We start from the raw sequence: 15,920 nt of genomic DNA, 5'->3' as shown, positions 1-15,920 counted from the left end.
TATCTAAGTCAAGAAAGAAAAAAAATTGGGTTTAATATCCCTTTAATAAATAATAGCTTTAAAGAAATGAAGAAAAAAAGAAAAAAAATCAAGTAAAATTATATGGTACCGTGAAATACATTTCTTTTTCACTCAAGTTTTTTAACCCCTTAATGACTCATGTCGTACAGGGTACATCTTGCACAAGCTGGTCTTTAAAGACCAGCGACGTACCCTGTACGACATTGGGGTTTAAAGCTTTCCGGTTATTGCAGTGATGCCTCGATATCGAAGCATCCTGCAATAACACTACTTACCCCTCCGGTGCAGAGAGAGCCACTCTGTGGCCCTCTCTGCACCGGACATCGATGGCTGAAAATCGTTGGTGGGTGGGAGCCAAAGAGGGAGGCGGGTGGGCGGCCATCGATGGCTCTTATGATTAAGAGGAGGGCGGGGGGCGTGGCCACCGGGGGCGCGCACGTGCACGGGGAGGGAGCGGGAGGGATACCAAAATGGGCCTTGATCAATACTTTGGCATGTCTTCTAAAAAATATATATATATATATATATATATATATATACACACACACACACACACACACACGTCAAGGGATATTTAGGGATGCCTGAAAGATATCAATGTCCCAATATAACTAGCGCTAATTTTGAAAAAAAGTAGTTTGGAAATAGCAAAGTGCTACTTGTATTTATTGCCCTATAACTTGCAAAAATGCAAAGAACATGTTAACATTGGGTATTTCTAAAATCAGGACAAAATTTAGAAACTATTTAGCATGGGTGTTTTTTGGTGGTTGTAGATGTGTAACAGATTTTGGGGGTCAAAGTTAGAAAAAGTGTGGGTTTTTTTTGTAAATTATAAGATATGATGAAAATAATGGTATATTTAGAAAGTCCGTTTAATGGCGAGAAAAACAGTATATAATATGTGTGGGTACTGTAAATGAGTAAGAGGAAAATTACAGCTAAACACAAACACCGCAGAAATGTAAAAATAGCCCTGGTCCTTAAGGGAAAGAAATTGAAAAATGGCCTTGTCCTTAAGGGGTTAAAATAGTTTTTTTGTCTTATAACCACTCTTAACAATACCAATATGCTACTTGTCGAGTTTTAGCTCAAGGTTATAACATTAATTTTATTTGCGGACTACTCATAATGATAATAAACTGTATAAAAGGGTATAAATACCCCTTTTTCAACCTTATAAGGGGGCAGAAAAGATTATTTGAACCAAAATGCTGTAAAGACTGTCTAGTCATGATTGTATATAAATAAATTATTATGCCATACTAAAACTATTGTAACCGAAACATTTGATTCAATCTTTAAAATATATTTGAATTTATTTAGTGAAACACTTTTTTTTTTTTGTAATATTTTACCATTCACATCTTTTTCTATGTAATGTTTTCAAATAATTTCATAAGATACAAGGGCATTTCTACTATGATATTTGAGGTAGGTGTCTGGAATTTACATTTCAGAATAACCTTTTTCTAAGTCACTATAAGGGGGGAAAAAAAAAAAAAAAAAAAAAAAAGATATGGACCGTAACAATAATTAGCAAACTAAAAAAAAAAGAACTAAAATAAATAGTTTCAGCCTTGCTAAAGCATACATCTCATAAATGATTAACCATCCATATCAGAGGATGAAACAAGGAATTTTATTTTTATTCTCAAATAAAATCAGAATTTATGTTTACCTGATAAATTTCTTTCTCCAACGGTGTGTCCGGTCCACGGCGTCATCCTTACTTGTGGGATATTCTCTTCCCCAACAGGAAATGGCAAAGAGCCCAGCAAAGCTGGTCACATGATCCCTCCTAGGCTCCGCCTACCCCAGTCATTCGACCGACGTTAAGGAGGAATATTTGCATAGGAGAAACCATATGGTACCGTGGTGACTGTAGTTAAAGAAAATAAAATATCAGACCTGATTAAAAAAACCAGGGCGGGCCGTGGACCGGACACACCGTTGGAGAAAGAAATTTATCAGGTAAACATAAATTCTGATTTCTCCAACATAGGTGTGTCCGGTCCACGGCGTCATCCTTACTTGTGGGAACCAATACCAAAGCTTTAGGACACGGATGAAGGGAGGGAGCAAATCAGGTCACCTAAATGGAAGGCACCACGGCTTGCAAAACCTTTCTCCCAAAAATAGCCTCAGAAGAAGCAAAAGTATCAAACTTGTAAAATTTGGTAAAAGTGTGCAGTGAAGACCAAGTCGCTGCCCTACATATCTGATCAACAGAAGCCTCGTTCTTGAAGGCCCATGTGGAAGCCACAGCCCTAGTGGAATGAGCTGTGATTCTTTCGGGAGGCTGCCGTCCGGCAGTCTCGTAAGCCAATCTGATGATGCTTTTAATCCAAAAAGAGAGAGAGGTAGAAGTTGCTTTTTGACCTCTCCTTTTACCTGAATAAACAACAAACAAGGAAGATGTTTGTCTAAAATCCTTTGTAGCATCTAAATAGAATTTTAGAGCGCGAACAACATCCAAATTGTGCAACAAACGTTCCTTCTTTGAAACTGGTTTTGGACACAGAGAAGGTACGATAATCTCCTGGTTAATGTTTGTGTTAGAAACAACTTTTGGAAGAAAACCAGGTTTAGTACGTAAAACCACCTTATCTGCATGGAACACCAGATAAGGAGGAGAACACTGCAGAGCAGATAATTCTGAGACTCTTCTAGCAGAAGAAATCGCAACTAAAAACAAAACTTTCCAAGATAATAACTTAATATCAACGGAATGTAAGGGTTCAAACGGAACCCCCTGAAGAACTGAAAGAACTAAATTGAGACTCCAAGGAGGAGTCAAAGGTTTGTAAACAGGCTTGATTCTAACCAGAGCCTGAACAAAGGCTTGAACATCTGGCACAGCTGCCAGCTTTTTGTGAAGTAATACCGACAAGGCAGAAATCTGTCCCTTCAGGGAACTTGCAGATAATCCTTTTTCCAATCCTTCTTGAAGGAAGGATAGAATCCTAGGAATCTTAACCTTGTCCCAAGGGAATCCTTTAGATTCACACCAACAGATATATTTTTTCCAAATTTTGTGGTAAATCTTTCTAGTCACAGGCTTTCTGGCCTGAACAAGAGTATCGATCACAGAATCTGAGAATCCTCGCTTCGATAAAATCAAGCGTTCAATCTCCAAGCAGTCAGCTGGAGTGAAACCAGATTCGGATGTTCGAACGGACCCTGAACAAGAAGGTCTCGTCTCAAAGGTAGCTTCCAAGGTGGAGCCGATGACATATTCACCAGATCTGCATACCAAGTCCTGCGTGGCCACGCAGGAGCTATCAAGATCACCGACGCCCTCTCCTGCTTGATCCTGGCTATCAGCCTGGGGATGAGAGGAAATGGCGGGAACACATAAGCTAGTTTGAAGGTCCAAGGTGCTACTAGTGCATCCACTAGAGCCGCCTTGGGATCCCTGGATCTGGCCCCGTAGCAAGGAACTTTGAAGTTCTGACGAGAGGCCATCAGATCCATGTCTGGAATGCCCCACAGGTGAGTGACTTGGGCAAAGATTTCCGGATGGAGTTCCCACTCCCCCGGATGCAATGTCTGACGACTCAGAAAATCCGCTTCCCAATTTTCCACTCCTGGGATGTGGATAGCAGACAGGTGGCAGGAGTGAGACTCCGCCCAAAGAATAATTTTGGTTACCTCTTCCATCGCTAGGGAACTCCTTGTTCCCCCCTGATGGTTGATGTACGCAACAGTCGTCATGTTGTCTGATTGAAACCGTATGAACCTGGTCCTCGCAAGCTGGGGCCAGGCCTGGAGCGCATTGAATATCGCTCTCAGTTCCAGAATATTTATCGGTAGAAGAGATTCTTCCCGAGACCAAAGACCCTGAGCTTTCAGGGATCCCCAGACCGCGCCCCAGCCTATCAGACTGGCGTCGGTCGTGACAATGACCCACTCTGGTCTGTGGAACATCATCCCTTGAGACAGATTGTCCAGGGACAGCCACCAACGGAGTGAGTCTCTGGTCCTCTGATTTACTTGTATCTTCGGAGACAAGTCTGTATAGTCCCCATTCCACTGACTGAGCATGCACAGTTGTAATGGTCTTAGATGAATGCGCGCAAAAGGAACTATGTCCATCGCCGCCACCATCAACCCGATCACTTCCATGCACTGAGCTATGGAAGGAAGAGGAACGGAATGAAGTATCCGACAAGAGTCCAGAAGCTTTGTTTTTCTGGCCTCTGTTAGAAAGATCCTCATTTCTAAGGAGTCTATAATTGTTCCCAAGAAGGGAACCCTTGTTGACGGGGATAGAGAACTCTTTTCCACGTTCACTTTCCAGCCGTGAGATCTGAGAAAGGCCAGGACAATGTCCGTGTGAGCCTTTGCTTGAGGAAGGGACGACGCTTGAATCAGAATGTCGTCCAGGTAAGGTACTACTGCAATGCCCCTTGGTCTTAGCACCGCTAGAAGGGACCCTAGTACCTTTGTGAAAATCCTTGGAGCAGTGGCTAATCCGAAAGGAAGCGCCACGAACTGGTAATGTTTGTCCAGGAATGCAAACCTTAGGAACCGATGATGTTCCTTGTGGATAGGAATATGTAGATACGCATCCTTTAAATCCACCGTGGTCATAAATTGACCTTCCTGGATGGAAGGAAGGATAGTTCGAATGGTTTCCATCTTGAACGATGGGACCTTGAGAAATTTGTTTAAGATCTTGAGATCTAGGATTGGTCTGAACGTTCCCTCTTTTTTGGGAACTATGAACAGATTGGAGTAGAACCCCATCCCTTGTTCTCTTAATGGAACAGGATGAATCACTCCCATTTTTAACAGGTCTTCTACACAATGTAAGAACGCCTGTCTTTTTATGTGGTCTGAAGACAACTGCGACTTGTGGAACCTCCCCCTTGGGGGAAGTCCCTTGAATTCCAGAAGATAACCCTGGGAGACTATTTCTAGCGCCCAAGGATCCAGAACATCTCTTGCCCAAGCCTGAGCGAAGAGAGAGAGTCTGCCCCCCACCAGATCCGGTCCCGGATCGGGGGCCAATATTTCATGCTGTCTTGGTAGCAGTGGCAGGTTTCTTGGCCTGCTTTCCCTTGTTCCAGCCTTGCATTGGTCTCCAAGCTGGCTTGGCCTGAGAAGTATTACCCTCTTGCTTAGAGGACGTAGCACCTTGGGCTGGTCCGTTTTTACGAAAGGGACGAAAATTAGGTCTATTTTTTGCCTTGAAGGGCCGATCCTGAGGAAGGGCGTGGCCCTTACCCCCAGTGATATCAGAGATAATCTCTTTCAAGTCAGGACCAAACAGCGTTTTCCCCTTGAAAGGAATGTTTAGTAGCTTGTTCTTGGAAGACGCATCAGCCGACCAAGATTTCAACCAAAGCGCTCTGCGCGCCACAATAGCAAACCCAGAGTTCTTAGCCGCTAACTTAGCCAATTGCAAAGAGGCGTCTAGAGTGAAAGAATTAGCCAATTTGAGAGCATTGATTCTGTCCATAATCTCCTCATAAGGAGGAGAGTCACTATCGAGCACCTTAAGCAGTTCATCAAACCAGAAATATGCGGCTGTAGTGACAGGGACAATGCATGAAATGGGTTGTAGAAGGTAACCCTGCTGAACAAACATCTTTTTAAGCAAACCTTCTAATTTTTTATCCATAGGATCTTTGAAAGCACAACTATCCTCTATGGGAATAGTGGTGCGTTTGTTTAAAGTAGAAACCGCTCCCTCGACCTTGGGGACTGACTGCCATAAGTCCTTTCTGGGGTCGACCATAGGAAACAATTTTTTAAATATGGGGGGAGGGACGAAAGGAATACCGGGCCTTTCCCATTCTTTATTAACAATGTCCGCCACCCGCTTGGGTATAGGAAAAGCTTCTGGGAGCCCCGGCACCTCTAGGAACTTGTCCATTTTACATAGTTTCTCTGGGATGACTAAATTTTCACAATCATCCAGAGTGGATAATACCTCCTTAAGCAAAATGCGGAGATGTTCCAATTTAAATTTAAATGTAATCACATCAGATTCAGCCTGCTGAGAAATGTTCCCTAAATCAGTAATTTCTCCCTCAGACAAAACCTCCCTGGCCCCCTCAGATTGGGTTAGGGGCCCTTCAGAGATATTAATATCAGCGTCGTCATGCTCTTCAGTAACTAAAACAGAGCAGCCACGCTTACGCTGACAAGGGTTCATTTTGGCTAAAATGTTTTTGACAGAATTATCCATTACAGCCGTTAATTGTTGCATAGTAAGGAGTATTGGCGCGCTAGATGTACTAGGGGCCTCCTGAGTGGGCAAGACTCGTGTAGACGAAGGAGGGAATGATGCAGTACCATGCTTACTCCCCTCACTTGAGGAATCATCTTGGGCATCATTGTCATTATCACATAAATCACATTTATTTAAATGAATAGGAATTCTGGCTTCCCCACATTCAGAACACAGTCTATCTGGTAGTTCAGACATGTTAAACAGGCATAAACTTGATCAGAAAGTACAAAAAACGTTTTAAAATAAAACCGTTACTGTCACTTTAAATTTTAAACTGAACACACTTTATTACTGCAATTGCGAAAAAACATGAAGGAATTGTTCAAAATTCACCAAATTTTCACCACAGCGTCTTAAAGCCTTGAAAATATTGCACACCAATTTTGGAAGCTTTAACCCTTAAAATAACGGAACCGGAGCCGTTTTAAGCTTTAAACCCCTTTACAGTCCCTGGTATCTGCTTTGCTGAGACCCAACCAAACCCAAAGGGGAATACGATACCAAATGACGCCTTCAGAAGTCTTTTATAAGTATCAGAGCTCCTCTCACATGCGACTGCATGCCATGCCTCTCAAAAACAAGTGCGCAACACCGGCGCGAAAATGAGACTCTGCCTATGCTTTGGGAAAGCCCCTAAAGAATAAGGTGTCTAAAACAGTGCCTGCCGATATTATTAAATCAAAATACCCAGAATAAATGATTCCTCAAGGCTAAATAAGTGTTAATATCAATCGATTTAGCCCAAAAAAAGTCTACAGTTTAAATAAGCCCTTGTGAAGCCCTTATTTACAATCGTAATAAACATGGCTTACCGGATCCCATAGGGAAAATGACAGCTTCCAGCATTACATCGTCTTGTTAGAATGTGTCATACCTCAAGCAGCAAGAGACTGCAAACTGTTCCCCCAACTGAAGTTAATTGCTCTCAACAGTCCTGTGTGGAACAGCCATGGATTTTAGTTACGGTTGCTAAAATCATTTTCCTCATACAAACAGAATTCTTCATCTCTTTTCTGTTTCTGAGTAAATAGTACGTACCAGCACTATTTGAAAATAACAAACTCTTGATTGAATAATGAAAAACTACAGTTAAACACTAAAAAACTCTAAGCCATCTCCGTGGAGATGTTGCCTGTACAACGGCAAAGAGAATGACTGGGGTAGGCGGAGCCTAGGAGGGATCATGTGACCAGCTTTGCTGGGCTCTTTGCCATTTCCTGTTGGGGAAGAGAATATCCCACAAGTAAGGATGACGCCGTGGACCGGACACACCTATGTTGGAGAAATGTTATGTTTACGGTTTGGTACATTAACCCTTTCATTGCCAGAGGCATCAAAACGCTTGTTCTGGACATTTTAACTACCACAAAATATTTCTTTTAATAGCGACTCTTCATGTTCCCCTTTATCCAATTAATGCCGGAGATATACTTAGATCCACCTAGTTTCTTTTTAAATGTTTTGGTGAACCCTGAATTTCTACTTTACATTTTCAGAACAAAAGAAAAATGAAATGTATGCTTTCCTTATAAAATTTGTTTCTTTCTTGACACGGTGAGTCCACGGATCATCATAATTACTATTGGGAATCTCACTCCTGGCCGGCAGGAGGCGGCAAAGAGCACCACAGCCAAAGCTGTTAAATACCACTTCCCTTACGCACAAACCCCAGTCATTCGACCAAAGGGAAAAGAGAAAGGAAAGTAATAAGGTGCAGAGGTGCCTGAGGTTTATGAAAAAATAAACGGTCTGAAAATACAGGGCAGGCCGTGGACTCACCGTGTCAAGAAAGAAACAAATTTATCAGGTAAGCATAAATTTCATTTTTTTTTTCTAATGACACGGTGAGTCCACGGATCATCATAATTACTATTGGGAATCAATACCCAAGCTAGAGGACACGGATGATACGGGAGGGACAAGACAGTTAGCCTAAACAAAAGGCACCACTGCCTGAAGAACCTTTCTCCCTAAGCAGTCTCAGCTGAAGTAAAAGTATCAAATTTGTAAAATTTAGAAAAAGTGTGTAAAGATGACCTTGCAAATCTGATATACAGAAGCACCATTTTTGAAAGCCCAGGTAGAAAAAACCGCCCTCATGGAGTGAGCCGTGATTTTCTCAGGAGGCTGCTGACCAGCAGTCTCATATGCCAAGTGAATAACACTCCTCAACCAGCAAGAAAGCGAAGTAGTCGTAGCTTTCTGACCCTTACGCTTCCCAGAAAAGATAACAAATAAAGAAGAAGACTGGCGAAAATCCTTAGTCGCCTGTAAACAATATTTCAAGGCAAGAACTACATCCAGATTGTGCAACAAACATTCCTTATGAGAAGAAGGATTAGGACACAAAGAAGGAACAACAATCTCTTGATTAATATTCTTATCTGAAACAACTTTAGAAAGGAAACCTAAGGCAGTACGCAGTACCACCTTATCAGAATGAAAAATAAGAAAAGGAGCTTTACACTGCAACGCTGAGAGCTCCGAAACTCTTCAAGCCGAAGAGATGGCAACCAAAAACAAAACCTTCCAGGTTAACAACTTAATATCCAAAGAATGCATAGGCTCAAATGGAGCCTGTTGAAGAACTCTCAAAACTAAATTAAGACTCCAAGGAGGAGACAAAAACTTAACCATAGATCAGATTCTAACCAAAGCCTGAAAAAAAGACTAAAACATCTGGCACATCCGCCAGGCGTTTATGTAACAAAATAGATAAAGCAGAAATTTGACCCTTCAGGGTACTAGCAGACAAACCTTTCTCCAGACCCTCCTGGAGAAAAGACAAAATTCTAGGAATCATAACTACTCCAAGAATAGCCCTTAGAGTCACACCAATACAGATATTTACGCCATATCATGTAATAAATCTTTCTAGTCACAGGCTTACGTGCCTGAATCATAGTTTCAATAACCGACTCTTAGATAGAATCAAGTGTTCAATCTCCAAGCAGTCAGCTTCAGAGAAACGAGATTTGGATGAAGGAAGGGACCCTGAAGTAGAACGTCCTTACTGCAATGAGAATTACCAACGCCCTCTCCTGTCGGATCCGGAAAAATAACCCGAGGAAGAAGGGCAAACGGAGAAAACACGTATGCCAGACTGAACTTCCAAGGAACTGCTAGAGCATCTATTAGAACCGCTTGAAGATCCCTTTACCTCGAACTGTACTTCGGAAGCTTGGCATTGTGACGAGATGCCATAAGATCCAACTCCAGTTAACCCCACTTGAGAATCAAACTGGAAAACACATCCAGATGAAGCTCCCTCTCCCCCGAAAGAAAAGAATGTCTGCTCAGAAAATCCGCTTCCCAATTGTCCACACCTGGAATGTGGATCGCAGACAGACAATTGTGAGCCTCTGCCCATTGAATAATCCCGGCTACCTCCTTCATCGCCAAGGAACTCCGAGTTCCTCCCTGATGATTGATGTAAGCCATGGACGTTACATTGTCCGACTGAAGATGGATAAACTGGGTTGAAGCCAACTGAGGCCAGGCCAGAAGAGCATTGAAGATTGCCCTCAGTTCTAAGACATTTATAGGAAGAACCGATTCCTCCCGGGTCCACAGACTGGCATCCATGGTCACAATTACCCAAGTAGGCCTGCGAAAACAGGTTCCCTGGGAGAGACTATCCTGAGACAACCACCACGGAAGAGAATCTCTTGCAGCCTGATCGAGAACAATCTTCGGAGACAGGTCCATATGATCCCCGTTCCATTGTCTCAGCATGCATAACTGCAGAGGTCTGAGATGAAACCGAGCAAACGGAATGATGTCCATGACCGAAACCATCAGACCAATCACCTCCATACACTGAGCCACTGACGAACGAGGAGATGACTGAAGAGCCAGACAGGAATTGAACATTTTTGACGTCCTTGCTTCTGTCAAAAAGATCTTCATTTCCAGAGAATCTCTAATGGTTCCCAAGAAAACCACTCTTGTAGCAGGAATCAAGGAACTTTTTCCCAAATTCACCTTCAAACCGTGGGAGCGCAGAAAAGACAACAACAACTCTGTGTTTAAATTTGCTTGTTGAAAAGATGGCGCCTGAACTAGAATGTCGTCCAGGTAAGGAGCTACTGCAACCCCATATAGTCTGAGAACTGCCAATAACGCACCCAGGACCTTTGAAAACACCCTGGAAGCTGTTGCAATGCCAAAAGGAAGAGCCACAAACTGAAAATGCTTGTCTAGGAAAGCAAATCTCAGAAAATTGTGATGATCCTTGTGGATGGGAATATGCAGATACGCATCCTTTAGATCTACTGTAGTCATGAACTGACCCTCTTGAACCAGAGGAAGAATAGACCAAATAGTTTCCATCTTGAAGGACGAAACTCTGAGAAACTTGGTTACACACTTGAGATCCAGGATGGGTCTTAAAGTTCCCTCCTTTTTGGGAACGATAAACAGATTGGAATAAAACCCTAGGCCCTGCTTCTGAACTGGAACGATCACTCCCATGTCAGAAAGATCCTGAACACAACTTAAGAATGCCTCTTTTTTTTAATCTGATTTACAGATAACCTTGACTGATGAAACCTGCCCCTGGGAGGAAAGGTTTTGAACTCCAGCTTGTATCCTTGGGACACAATATCTACCACCCAGAGATCTGGAACATCCCTTACCCAGGCTTGAGAAAACAAAGATAGCCTGCCCCCCACACAATCCATTCCCGGATTTGGGGCAGACCCTTCATGCAGACTTTGAATCAGTAGCAGGCTTCTTAGATTGCTTCCCCTTGCTCCAGGACTGATTGGACTTCCAAGAGGGCTTGGGCTGATCCTTCTGTTTATTTCTGACGACCCTTCTGTTTATTTCTCCTATCCTGAGAAAGCGAATGCCCCTTCCCTCCAATGGTATCAGAAATAATCTCAGCCAAACCAGGCCCAAACAAGGTCTTCCCCTTGTAGGGAATGGATAAAAGCTTAGATTTAGATGATACATCCACAGACCAAGACGTTAACCATAAAGCCCTGCGCGCCAAAACAGCAAAGCCGGAAATTTTTGCTCCCAACTTGATGACCTGTAAAGAAGCGTCCGCAATAAAAGAATTAACCAATTTAAAGCATTAATTCTATCCTGAATTTCCTCCAGAGATTCCTGTTGGACAGACAATGCATCAAACCAATATGCAGCCACACTGGTAAGAGTAGCAATACACGCAGCAGGTTGCCACTGAAACCCCTGGTGAACATACATCCTTTTAAGCAAAGCTTCTAATTTCTTATCCATGGGATCCTTAAAGGGACATGAAACCCAAATTTTTTCTTTCATGATTTATAAAGAGCATGCAATTTTAAGCAACTTTCTAATGTACTTCTATTATCTAATTTGCTTCATTCACTTTATATACTTTGCTGAAAAGCATATCTAGATAGGCTCAGTAGATGCCGATTGGCTCACCCATGTGCATTGCTATTTCTTCAACAAAGGATATCTAAAGAAAGAAGCAAATTAGATAATAAAAGTACATTGGAATGTTCTTTAAAATTGTATTCTGTACCTGAATCCTGAAAGAACAAATTGTGGTTTAGTGACCCTTTAAAAGAACAACTATCCTCAATAGGAATAGTTGTCCTCTTAGCTAAAGTGGAAATAGCTCCCTCTACCTTAGGAGCCGTCTGCCAAGCTTCCTTAATAGAGTCTGAAATAGGAAACATTTTCCTAAAAATTGGAGAGGGGGAAAAAGGAATACCAGGCTTCTCCCACTCCTGTGAAATAATTTGTGAAACACGATCTGGAACAGGAAAAACTTCTGCCACAGAAGGAACTTAAAAAAAACTTGTTAAGCTTACTAGCCTTCTTGGGAGTAACTATGACCTTGGAATCAGAGTCATCTAAAGTAGCTAAAACTTCCCTGAGTAACAAACGGAGGTGCTCCAGCTTAAATTTGAGAGAAACCAGCTCAAAATCAGCCACAGGAGACAATATCAGAGTCTGAAATTTCACCTTCAGACGCTACTGAAATATCTTCTTCCTCAATCCTGTGAGAAGAAACATTAGACAGAGTTGCAATAGAATCAGAACTCCTTTTATGCTTACCCTGCAACACAGGAAAAGCAGACAAAGCCTCAGTTACAGCAGAGGATATACGAGTAGCCATATCCTGTAAAGAAAACCCAACCTGAGAAACGCAGGGCACTGCTTGTGAGGATGATAGAGATTGGGATGAACGGGGAGAAAGCTGCGCTACAGCTTGAACAGGAGACTCCTGAACAACAATCCCCTTAGAAAATGAAGGCTCTGTATCAAAACGTGGCTCTACATTAGCATCTAAACATAAATTACAGGTCACAGCTTGCAAGTCCTCTTGATCCATCTTACACACAATCTCAGAAAAAAAAAAAAAAAAAAAAATGTACTGTCTCTTTAAATAACATTATCAGAAAACATGGAATAAAAACGATGTATCACTGTAAAAAACAAAACAAAAACAAAAAAACAGGACCCCTGCAGAGCACCTCCCCACCTCAACAAAACTATGCTGAGGCGTTTATCTGACCTCCTCCAACCGGAACAGACATAACAATCCGGACTTTAAAGGAAAACAGCACCCAGTCAAATTATCACCAGCCGACCGCAGCAAAAGTGCAGCTCCTAATATCACACTGAAGGACACGCGAAAACTCATGCCAAAGAAGCTCCACCCATCGTGGGCGTACCTCACCACCTCCCGGCCGGCATTAAACTAAACCAACAGCCGCTGGGAGAAACATGCAGAGTGTGACACGTTCTAAAGCTGCCAAATAACCGCAGCTACAGAGACAAAATATGTCAGCCTCTTAAAACATAAAATTTTCAAACCCAGAACTCTGGGATTCCTATACAAGCACTTAACCACTGAGCCATAGCTTCAAGTAGAGCCTACATAGGGATAACTAAACAACCCCTTAACAGAGCCATCCTCACACAGTGCGCCACATACTGCCATAATAAAGCACCTGCACATAAGCAGGATTAACCCCATAAGTGCCAAACGTTTTCCTGTACTCTCCTCAGCAGAAAAAAAGAAAAATAGCACTTACCTCCAACACTGACTGCCCAGCAGCAAGGCAGCTCACCAGGCTTGAAAGGATTCCTTCCTAACATGGACCTGTGGAAATAGAAAAAAAGACTAAGTAAACCAACATAGTCTTTTACCAAAAAAGGGCAGCTTCCACATCCTGGGAGGCGCAGAGGGGGTTATACCCCCCAAGTTCCCAAAAGCTTAAAAGCCACCACTGCTCTACTGAAGAGACTGAAGTGGACTATGGCTAAACCCCCAAAGAATAACACAGTAAACTTGCTCTGCTTTTAAAAATAAAAAAAACTCTTGATTGAAGAATCAGACACCTAACTTTACCACCTCCATGCAACTACAAGCAAAGAGAATGACTGGGGTTTGTGGGTAAGGTGCGTGGTATTTAACAGCTTTGGTTGTGGTGCTCTTTGCCTAGTCCTGCAGGCCAGGAGTGATATTCCCAATAGTAATTATGAAGATCCGTGGACTCACCGTGTCATTAGAAAGAAAAAAAAGAATAAAGTAAATGTAACCACACCCTTCCACATACAAATATAAAGTGAGCTAATTTCAATGGCATGGTTAAAATGACAAAACTATTTCCTATGTTAATATTTACAAAAGACTGATATAAGCATTTTATAAATAATAACTTAATCTTATTATAGGAGGGTGATTCTGTGTGTAATAGTTGTAACTGGTGTATATATTATATTTTAATCTCCTTATTACACCTTAATGCATATATGCCACACATCCTCGGTATTCTCACTCTATAAAAGGGACATTTTACACCAATTTTTATATAACTGCATGTAATAGACACTGCTATAAAGAAGAATATACACTGATTCCGATATAAAAATCCACTATAAAACCTTTTAAAAACGTACTTAGAAGCTCCCAGTTAACACTGTTGATGAGGTTAGGCTGGGACACCCAGTCAAAGGGGCTGTGAACGCAAGAAAAGCAGACACTCCCCCCAACCCTGCATATGAAAAGACCCATTACACACAACCAGTAGTCTGTAGACATTAGTATACATCTAAAACTTTGAGGTTTGGAGTCTGAAAATCAGCATGTTATTTAAAAATAAGCAGAACTATACATTTTTACAAAAACACTCCCAGAAGGGCTATATAAATGGATCATTTCATCTACAAAACATTTATGCAAAATCTTTATTCCATAAGATTAAAACAGCACATCATACAAAAGGAGAGAGGAATGTTTTGTGCCTTAATCATAGGATCAAAAATCTAGTGTACAGCGTCCCTTTTAGGGGAACAATCTAATATGCAAAATTGATTAATAAACTGGTATCAATCTAAATTGTCCACATATAAGCAAAGTTGTGTCAGTCGTGGTACTTTGATTTTCTCCCACAGAAATATCCCAAAAAATTGTTATATAGCCAGCACTTGGGCAGAGTTTCTAACCATCCCAGATATGGGGTGATTGTCATAGGCTGGGTGGTCAGCATGCTATTACTCTCACAGCTTCTCCCATCAGGGCAAATATCTCAGTTTTAAAGGATTGTGCTGGCATGTCTACCAAATGCCCTGACTCTGCCCAAACCTGCCCATGATACGCCCAGCCCCTCACAGCATCCTATCGCCCCGTCCCTCCTACCCTAGCCTCACCCACAAAATATCCACAATTCCCTCTTACCTTTCTGTCCCTAAAAGCCTGCAGGAAATGTTGGGAGGTATTCCCTTCAATAACTGTAATAGAAGCAGGGTACAGTACTTTTTCGCTATCATTTTTCTACCATTTTATCTCTCTTACCATTTTTAAAGAGATAGTAGTCATTTTTCTATACATGCATTTATATCAATTAAGCAAAAAGTGCACTGACTTGCAGCTACGGTTAGACTGATTGGCAAGACAAGGATAAATGGTCAAGCAGTCACTACGGAGATGGATTCTGTAAGCTCTATGTAGGTGATGGAAAAAATTACCATTTTCAAACGGTAGTAAAGGATGCTGTTAATGCCCTTTAAACCAATATTTAAGGCTAGATTTTTTTAAGCTGCATTTGCAGCTTTTTGAGCTATGTAGAGCAGGTTCGCATAATAAAGCCTTCTGTCGCATATTAAAAACCAGAAACTGCTTCTTTTTCCTCTCCACCACCTCAGAAGTGGCGAGATCAGTCACCCCGAAACTTGCTAGCATGGGGTGATTGACATGCCCTGCTCCAGTGCAATTGGTTGGGCATGGTACATTTTGTTCTCAGCCTTCTCTCCTCCTTTTGGTCTCTCATATCTGTTAGGTCTCGATTTATCAATCAAGGGCCCCAGCTCTCCTCTGGCGGGGCAGCAATCCACTGCCCGAATTGAACACTGCACACGAGCCCTATTATATGGTCGCAGGCAAGCCCGCCCCACAGCCATCCAATCACGCACAGGCAGGAGCTGTCAATCTGAAACTCTCCTCCTTAGGGGTGAAGAAGAGGGTAGGGAAGCAGAGGTCTAATGACTGCTGCTTGATAAATCCTGTGAGAACCTGCACTCAAAGGGCTTGATAAATTAAGCCCTTAGTCTACCCATTTAAGCTTCTCCAGGAATATGAAGGCAGAACTAGGGATCCTGCAGATCATCTGTCCTTGGTTAATTATTTTCAAATAAAATGACAGATTATTCT

The 15,920-nt window shown here is 42.1% G+C and overlaps 1 protein-coding gene across 1 annotated transcript in view; it reads right to left on the bottom strand.

Annotated features, from left to right (window-relative positions):
• CGNL1 (cingulin like 1) overlaps positions 1-15,920 on the bottom strand; it is a 309,913-nt gene that overhangs the window by 229,670 nt on the left and 64,323 nt on the right.

Source organism: Bombina bombina, chromosome 6 (assembly GCF_027579735.1).
Source record: "Bombina bombina isolate aBomBom1 chromosome 6, aBomBom1.pri, whole genome shotgun sequence".
In the NCBI taxonomy this organism is placed as follows: Eukaryota; Metazoa; Chordata; class Amphibia; order Anura; family Bombinatoridae; genus Bombina; species Bombina bombina.
Note: the sequence above shows the minus strand (reverse complement) of the source record. Positions and strands in the feature narration are given on the sequence as shown.